This window comes from Entelurus aequoreus, linkage group LG09 (assembly GCF_033978785.1).
Source record: "Entelurus aequoreus isolate RoL-2023_Sb linkage group LG09, RoL_Eaeq_v1.1, whole genome shotgun sequence".
NCBI lineage: Eukaryota > Metazoa > Chordata > Actinopteri > Syngnathiformes > Syngnathidae > Entelurus > Entelurus aequoreus.
In genome coordinates, this window is record NC_084739.1 from 50,085,923 (window position 1) to 50,096,042 (window position 10,120).

A 10,120-nucleotide genomic window follows, 5' to 3' on the forward strand; every position below is an offset into this window, starting at 1 on the left:
GTCGAGTCGCCAGAAGAAAGCCATTTCTGCGCAAATGTCACAAAAGTATCCCGCTTACATTACGCCAAACAGCACAGAGACAAGCCTCAAAACTTCTGGAACAAAGTAATTTGGAGTGATGAGACCAAAATTTAACTTTTTGGCCACTCAACAATGCAGCCCATTTTTCTTCAAGTGCCTCCTTATTGTGCATCTTGAAACAGCCACACCACAATTTTTCAGAGAGTCCTGTATTTCAGCTGAAGTTATTTGTGCATTTTTCTTTGCATCCGAACAATTTTCCTGGCAGTTGTGGCTGAAATCTTTGCTGGTCTACCTGAATCCCTCATTTTCCACTTCTTAATCAGCTTTCCTGTTTTATGCAGTTCAATTACCTTTTCTCGCAGATCCTTTGACAATTCTTTTGCCTTCCCCATGACTCAGAATCCAGAAACATCTGTGCAGCACTGAATGAAAGATGCAATGGTCTGTCAGAAGTAGGGATGATGTTCGAAACTGGTTTTCCCGGTTGTTCGTTAAGAAAAGAACCGTTCGATAAGAAAAGAACCGATTCCTTGGACTCAAATCCCTTTTTGAGAACTGGTTCCCGTTATCGAGGCCACTATAGTAAAGAAAAAGAGTTGGTTCTTTATTCGAATCCCTGGGAACGAATCCCGTCCTACAGGAAATGCCCTGTGGGACGTCCCAGGAAATGACGTAGCTCAGTCATTAGGCGGCAGATACAGAAGCAGCAACAACAATGGACCGGAAAAAAAGCCTTAAGGCATGGCTTCATTTTACAAAAAAATACGACGAGGAAACGGCTATCTGCAATTATTGCCAGGCTTCGCTCTCATATAAGGGGGGGGGGGGGAGTACAACAAGCATGATGAAACCTGTTCAGGCCGTACATAACCTAAAGGTTAGAGGAAGGTGTCGTGGAGAAGCAGCGACAGATGACGAAGCAAACCCCTCTTCCTCTGCTTCAACCTGCACCGCCAATTCCAGTGATAGTGCTGGTGAGTAACTATCGTTAGCTGTTGCCGGTTAATTTCCATATCTGCTCACTCGTAGCCTTTAGGCTAAAATAAGGTTACCTCTTATGTCAACCAGGACTGCAGTAATGTTAGATAAACTAACATTACCTAAGCATAGTCAGTGGCTAACGGTAACGTTAACGTTAGCCTTTTTGTATGTGTCTGATAACGTTAACGGTATCTTGTAGCCTACACCGCTCCAGAGTTTGCAAGTCTGTCTAATAAACCAGTGCTTTCTTTATTTCTTTAGTTTATTTCATACATGAACACACTTACAGCACACACATCAGGGCGGCGTGGCGAAGTTGGTAGAGTGGCCGTGCCAGCAATCGGAGGGTTGCTGGTTACTGGGGTTCAATCCCCACCTCCTACCATCCTAGTCACGTCCGTTGTGTCCTTGGGCAAGACACTTCACCCTTGCTCCTGATGGCTGCTGGTTAGCGCCTTGCATGGCAGCTCCCGCCATCAGTGTGTGATGTGTGTGTGAATGGGTGAATGTGGAAATACTGTCAAAGCGCTTTGAGTACCTTGAAGGTAGAAAAGCGCTATACAAGTATAACCCATTTATCATTTATCATTTATCAGTTTCATATCATTTCACTTTACATCATGTCCGAAAAGGAATAGGAAGAATTAAAGCTTATTTAATCCTAACCCTTTCCCACTTCAGAGCGTTTACAAATATATACATCATTTATTGACCCTTTTATAATAAAATAACATCTGTGAATTAGTGTATACAACAGTTTTGTAATATGTAATCAATTAATTCAGTCATTAATATACTGAGATGAAGAATATCTTATTTTCAATAAGGTTGAAAGTATTTCTCATAATTCTTCTTTGTACTTTGTAAGCACTATTAATTGGAACAACCTCTTAAAGTGGATCATATCAATACAATGTTTAACTTCATTACTTAATCCATTCCATCATTTAATTCCACATACTAATGCTAAAGTTTTAATAACAGACACCCTAGTCTTCACATTCAGCTAATTTCCCCCCTAATTCTATGCTGTGTCTGTCCCTCATTTTCCCTCCAGGACAAGGACGTGCAGTCATTCCTGGAGGAGGCCACACTGATGGACCCCAGAAGGATGTTCCAATAGCAGAAGTGCACTTTTTGGAGAGCTGTATTATTTCCAGTTTTGTGCCCAAGGGACTGATTTTATTTAACACCATATTATTATTTATACACCTATAGTGATCACAGAGACAGGTTGTTTTTGTGTTACTGTATATATTTGTTTTTCTGAAAAATCCCACTTAATATACTTTGGGTAACAACAGTCAATATATATATATATTTTAATTTTTTTTTTTTGGGGGGGGGGGGGGGGGGGTAACAGTCTATATTTATTTATTTAAATTTTTTTTTTCTTATAAAATAAAAGTGAGCTTTTGTTAAACCAAATATTGTGTGTTTTTTTTCCATATACAACAACCTATCTGGATTCGATAAGAGAATCGATAAGGAATCGGTTCGATAAGAGGATTCGATAATGGGCTCGAACTCGATAATTTCTTATCAAACATCATCCCTAGTCAGAAGCCCAGAAACTCACTGATCTTTATACACACATATTAATTACAAACAAACAGGTCACAGGTGAGGATTGGAACCTTGATTAGCCATTCAAACCTGTTTGTGTCAACTTTTGTGCATGTTATCAGATCAAAGTCACTGGGGTATGTAAACTTTTGATCAGGGTCATTTGGGTACTTTCTTTTATCATTTTGATTTAAAAAGAGTAAACACAGTTGTTTGCCAATAAATAGCTTCACACAACCATTAAAGGCCTACTGAAATGAAATGTTTTTATTTAAACGGGGATAGCAGATCCATTCTATGTGTCATACTTGATCATTTCGCGGTATTGCCATATTTTTGCTGAAAGGATTTAGTAGAGAACGACGATAAAGTTCGCAACTTTTGGTCGCTGATAAAAAAAAGCCTTGCCTATACCGGAAGTAGTGTGACGTCACAGGAGGAAGGACTCCTCCCATTTTCCCATTGTTTACAATGCAGCGAGAGAGATTCGGACTGAGAAAGCGACGATTACCCCATTAATTTGAGCGAGGATGAAAGATTTGTGGATGAGGAAAGTGAGAGTGAAGGACTACAGTGCAGTGCATGACATCTTTTTTTGCTCTGACCGTAACTTAGGTACAAGGGTTCATTGGATTCCACACTTTCTCCTTTTTCTATTGTGGATCACGGATTTGTATTTTAAACCACCTCGGATACTATATCCTCTTGAAAATGAGAGTCGAGAACGCGAAATGGACATTCAGTGACTTTTATCTCCACGACAATACATCGGCGAAGCTCTTTAGCTACTGAGCTAACGTGATAGCATCTGGCTCAAATGCAGATAGAAACTAAATAAATAAACCCCTGACTGGAAGGATAGACAGAAGATCAACAATACTATTAAACCATGGACATGTAAATACACGGTTAATAATTTCCAGCTTGGCGAAGCTTAACAATGCTGTTGCTAACGACGCCATTGAAGCTAAGTTAGCTACGGGACGGCGGTGGCGGCGGGTGTTGTAGCTTTTGACGACATCCCGGCCGCCATCAGAGTCTGCAAGAAACATATATTTCCCCAAAGTTACGTACGTGACATGCACATAGCGACACGCATGTACGGGCAAGCGATCAAATGTTTGGAAGCCAAAGCTGTACTCACGGTAGCGCGTCTGCTATCCACCTCAAAGTCCTCCTGGTTGTGTTGCTGTAGTCCGCCGCTAATACACCAATCGCACCTACAGCTTTCTTCTTTGCAGTCTCCATTGTTCATTAAACAAATTGCAAAAGATTCACCAACACAGATGTCCAGAATACTGTGGAATTTTGGGATGAAAACAGAGCGTTTTGTATTGGATTCAATGGGTCCGAATACTTCCGTATCAACCATTGACGTCACGCGCATACGTCCTCATACATAGACGTTTTCAAACGGAAGTGTGGCGGGAAATTTAAAATTGCACTTTATAAGTTAACCCGGCCGTATTGGCATGTGTTGCAATGTTAAGATTTCATCATTGATATATAAACTATCAGACTGCGTGGTCGGTAGTAGTGGGTTTCAGTAGGCCTTTAAGCATGAGTGGAAGAAAGGTTTTTGTGTTATCATTCATATTCTCTGAAGAATGGCCAAGAAATCATAAATTCTCCCAGGGTATGTAAACTTATGAGCACGACTGTACGCACGCACGCACGCACACACGCACACACGCACGCACACACGCACACACACACACACACACACACACACACACACACACACACACACACACACACACACACACACACACACACACACACACACACACACACACACACACACACACACACACACACACACACACACACACTGGTTATCATTTGGAATGGGGACCAAGTTTTTCATCATCACTTGTGGAGACAAGGGAAAAAATATTAGTTTTAACTAAGGATGGATACCATACAGAATTATAGTACTGTTAATGCCAGGATAACACATGTTTCACTTTTCAAGAAAACTCATATAAACTTTCATTTTTACTTTTTATTTTGAACAACATTGAACATAAATAACATTTTTAAAAAACTGTTCTACTTCACCAGTCTTGCTGATTATCTCGTAATCTACTATTTTAACTGCAATTTCCTTTTGTAGGCTGTAATGCGGTTGTACACATAGAACTTCAATGCTTGCCATTCCCGGTTTTGGAGAGCTTCCGGTTCGTCCCTCAAACATTTTAAACAGTCACTCTTTCCTGGTACAATACCAGAAGGGATTAATCGCTTCATGTGCTTCTCGACAGCCTTCAGCTCTTTCTGTGTCTAGGGCCGCCTTTTCTGGGCAGCTTTACCTGCAAGTGACCAAACAAAATATTTCCAGTTCAATTTATCATCAATCATTACACCTAGAAATTTGGTTTCATTTACTCTTTCAATTTCTTAAGCTTATAATTGAGTTCAAACCAAACAATGATGGAAAAAAATTATAGACAAAAGGAAACAACACAGATGACAACATACCATTGGAAGAATGTCTCACTGCACGATGTCGTGATGATGCATCCATGTCTTTTAAAGGTGGTGTCAGTCTCTTGGGTGGCGGGATGTGTTCATCATCAGGGGTTGGTAATACCACCTCTGTTGTGGTTTAAATGTAATAAACATTCAGTGTCATGTTTACCATAGGGCACCTTTAATAAACCAGAAAAATTAGTATTAACTTACCATTGTCAGGACATGGATAGTGTCTTTCCTCTCTGGTGATATCTTCCTCTTCAGTTTGCACATCACATTCTGTGGTACACATAACATGTTAAGCTTATAATTGAGTTCAAACCAAACAAACAATAAAGATGACAACTTACCATGTGGACCAATTGTGATTTCATCCAAGTTCTTTCCATGGAACTCAGATAATCGACCTTGCTCGAGTGCCATCAAAACTTTGCTGATTTTTGCCAGCTGCAATGTCTTTTCCGGAAGTCTATAGAACTCACGATGGATTCTAATATCAAGGCCAAGAAAGTTGGCCAGCTGGTCCATCTCTGTGTCTGTCATGTTTAGCACAGTTGAAAGGGTGGCAGCATGTTTTCGTAGTTTCGTGGATGTAAGGGAAACAGGACACTTTGTATGACATGCTTTTGCAGTCTCGTATGCAGTCAGAACCACGGAAATGTGTCATCGCTGTGGGTCTTGCAAACAGGTAAGTGTTGTCTTTGAGAACCCCACAAGTTTCCCTGTACTTGATGAGAAGTTCTAATGCACACACCATTTTTGGATTCAAGAGAATAGGAACAGGTCTGCCTCGTTTTCCCCTGATGACAATCCTTGAAAAATGTCTGCAGAGTTTTTTTCCACTTCAGAGACAGCCCAATCAACATCTTCAGGAGGATCAGTTGTGTCTCTTGACAAAAAAAAGCCAACAGGGGCATGGCTGCTACCTCTCCTTCTCTTCGTCTGTTAAAAAGGATGATCTGTGTCAAACATACTTTTGTCAGGTCTGACCAGGCCTTTGTGGAAGAATTTTCAGATAGCGCACTGCTGCACTCATCATGCATTTGACTGAGAAACTGATGCATTTTTTAAACATCCTCAGTGAAGGTCACAAGTTGTGGTACATTCCACTTTTCTTCGGCTATATTCCTCAGGGCTGTTACAGAAATCAACTCGTTCCACTTCTCACGATGGGCATCTTGGAACTGAGTGGCATTCCTGACCAAATCTTCATTGTTGTTTATCAAACCTCGTGCTTTCAAAAGTTTGCTGACTTTAATCAGGGAATTCCCAAGTTTAGTTGCCAGTGATGGAATGCAGAATTTGTTAGTGTCACTATCATAGCCACAGGTACATTTGACAGCTTTGACCATCTCCAAGTAGTTCTTAGGATTCACAAAATCCTCCATTTTTTTCAAGGTAGTTACTCTCCTGGCATTATGAATCAGTCTTTCTAATTCCCGCATCTTCTCTCTGACACTGTTGATTTTTTGCTGACATACCACTTTTGTTCAACAGGTGCTGCCCAACATCTGTGATGACATGGTCATTTTTTATTATTTCTGTGATTGGATCAGGAATCATGACACTTATTACGTTGTTTGGATACACTTGAAGGCACAGGCCCAGTACATACTGTATGCAGAGAGACTGGACACGGTTCTTTCCTGGTTTTCGTGTGACTGATGAAGGTTTGAGGCGGCAACTTCGCATGTGTCTCCACAGTACCTTTCTGGTAAACAGTCCTTGGCAATATGCACAGTGAATGGCACTAGTTCACCCTTCCCTGACTCCATAATAGCAGCATTGCTCCATAATAGCAGCATTGTAAGCGTAGTTACTTTTATTACGAATAATCTGTAGCTGTTTCCTTCTCTCCATGGAACTCGTTGGAAAGCTAAGAGCTGTGGCTACTTCCAATTTGTTTTTGTGTGCACTTTTTAGATGTCGTGCCAGCTTGGCATAAGGCTTACTGCAATACAAGCAATATTGTCTTTTGTTGTAAACTCTTTTTCCATGTTTTGTGATGGGAGGGCGAACAACTACATTGTCAATCGTTTCCTGACTTGAGCAGTATTCCTCTGTTCCAGTGACATCAGGTGTTGTGCTGTTTATGTCCAAGTCCATGTGGTCTACTGTACATATGTCTTTCATCTAAAATGTGTGAAACAAAATCAATGTGAGGTTTTTAAAATGTCCTTAATCTCCAATGTCCATCATAACTATACATATAACTTCTTAAAAGTCCTTATAGACAACCAATTAGCATTAAATTAGAGCTACTTTGACTATAAACCAGTCCAAATGCCAAAAAATCAAAAACACAAAGTGATTCACAAGCTTTTTTTTGAGCAAGGCTCATGTTCTTAATTAAATGCACCCATTGGAAAAAAGGTTCGCTTCGCTGCTAATTTTTTGGCTTAACTTGGTCATAAACATACATTTTCTACAAATGATAGTCAATAACCTCCATGTATAAGAAATATGTACTTACCTTTTAGTTTAAACGACTTGTTTCCGTGTCTCGACGTCCGAAATGTAGAACTCCTTCCTGTACTGCGCTCACGCTGCCTCTGTGTGGCGCGCCAGGTGTTAATTTTTAAAGTAATCAATGAAGGACCAGCCAGTGTAGTACCAGCTGCAGCCCGATTAAGGGGCTGCTGTGCACATGTATCACACTCAAACTAATCAGTAAACATGTTTTATGAAAAAAAGAAGCCTAAAAATCACTTAGGCATCTTCAGAATGGATTTGACTATTATTTAAAAAGGTTTCCCTTTAAGGGACTTGTTTTTTTGTCCCCATAACGTCAAAGGTCCCCTAAAGTGACTTTGTAAACAGAGCGACGTCCCCAATAAGTAAGCATTGCCAGAACACACGCACACGCACGCACACAAGTAAGCAAGCGGTAGCATGCAAGTGCAGCAGTAGTGGCGACTGGTGAATGTGTCCGGTTGTGTCCTGCAGAAATAAGAATAAAGCGATCAACTTGTCATAAATCTGCGGCCTCGTCATTCAGACCCGAAAGCAGAGCTTAGCAGACCCATTGTCGGGTAAAGTGAAGGGTGTTAGCCCCAAAGAACGCATCGACCGTGGAGGGAACGTCTCCAATGCGCTTCTCGACTACGGTCTGGGACTGGGACTTGAACAACAGTGTTATGTTATGTTACTGTTATGTGGTTGGCTGTAACAAATATACTGTGTTTCGAATATTTCATCGACCCCATTTTATATATAGTATAGTATAGTGTCTATCGCGATATGTATTGATATTGTTTTATCGGCCCAACCCTAACATATATACTGTATACTAGGGGTGTAACGGTACGTGTATTTGTATTGAACCGTATCGGTACGGGGGTTACGGTTCGGAGGTATTCAAATTTGAACTTTACAGTACAGATAAGAACGAAACTTCGTTACATAAGCTCATGGTAGTGCAGGATAAAAAAGCAATAAGGTGCATATATAAATAAATAGATTACTGTACAGATAAATATAATGCACTTTTTCACATGCATCCACGTTTATGGATGTATGTTATATTGTCTTTTTTATTCCAGTGAGTTAATCCATTTTGGGGGGAGTTGAGGGAATAATTATGATGCGTTCAAGAGTCTTACGGCCTGAGGGAAGAAGCTGTTACAGAACCTGCAGGTTCTGCTTCGGAGGCTGCGGAGTAGCCGTCTAAGCTGAAGTCTTAACAAGCTGCTCTGCTTTCTGCCTCCTACACAGCACCAAGCATTGTCCCACCCACACAACCATCTGATTGGTTACAACCATAGCGGTAACAGCCAATCAGCAGTGCGTATTCAGAGCGGTAACAGCCAATCAGCAGTGCGTATTCAGAGCGCATGGAGTCAGTGCTTCTGCGGTGGGGTTAGCAGATAGGTGTTTAGCAGGTGAGCATAAGGCAGCGGACTCTCCCCAAATTAAAATAAACACTTCCCAGTCAACTACTAGTAACATCGCTATGAGCCCGTTGACCTTCTAGAAACAAACTGCAGTTCAGCTCGCTCGCAGTCCTGGCTTGAGGTGAAGGCTAATTAGCTTTTAGCGTAACTTTAGCTCATTTTGCGGTGTGTGTGTGTGTTAGCTCATTGTGCGGTGTGTGTGTGTGTAATCATTAGTAATGTAGCAGCCTAGTTTTGAATGGCAGGGTCCCTGCTATCACATGTTGATAAAAATATAACATTTACATAATAAAAATCAACTACAGGCTTCCCAAATGCTGTAATAAATTAAGCATGATGAGTTGACTTGAAACTTTTTAATGTTGCACTTTTTATATGTAGAAGAAAAGTTTTGTCATTTTGTCATTAATCTGAGCAACAACTTGAAGCAGTTTAATGCTGATTAACGTGGGCAGAATTATTATAGTGTTTCCAATGTTAAAAGGATAAAGCCATGGTTTACAAATTTTGTAAATAAATAACCCAAACATTTATATTTTGTTGTTTTCTTACTGTACCGAAAATGAACTGAACCGTGACCTCTAAACCGAGGTACGTACCGAACCGAAATGTTTGTGTACCGTTACACCTCTAATATATACACATATGTGAAGTTTCACATAACGTAACAATATGTCAAAGCTTTACTTACTTAGATAGCGTGGAAGCTCAGAGTTGTTGTGAGCCTCTCGGTAGGCGATGAGGTTAATCTCGTTCTGCCGGCGCTGCTGCTGGAAACGCTGCTTGGAGCGCCAGTGCTGACACAAACAGCAGCAAATCAGGATTCCAATCAGCGTCCACACCAACCAGAACCCTGTAAAACAACCACAAAACATCACAACATGGCATAGAAAAAAAGCAGTCATGCAGGCTTTTTTAATTTTTTACTTCTGCAACAATGACAATGTCTGCCTGTTGCAACAAATCAGACATTTTCTAACATCAAACATCTCTTCCCTCAACCATGAATCCATTACCATCATCGCTCACCTGCGACGGGAGGCATACGAGACTTTGTGAACATTGCGCCCAAGTACGGATTTTGTGTTGATTTATTGGGAATACAAAAGTAAACATTGACATGCTGATGAAACAAGGCAGCAGCTAAAGAAGGACTTTCCCATTTATCCCCTTATCACACA

The 10,120-nt window shown here is 40.7% G+C and overlaps 1 protein-coding gene across 1 annotated transcript in view; it reads right to left on the reverse strand.

Annotated features, from left to right (window-relative positions):
* Positions 1-9,768, reverse strand: part of LOC133657492 (cytosolic purine 5'-nucleotidase-like) — a 139,534-nt gene extending 129,766 nt beyond the window's left edge. The window contains exon 1 of the mRNA XM_062058891.1: positions 9,631-9,768. The gene's annotated coding sequence lies outside the window, so the exon portion shown is untranslated. The remainder of the gene's footprint in view (positions 1-9,630) is intronic.
* Positions 9,769-10,120: the final 352 nt, after the last annotated feature.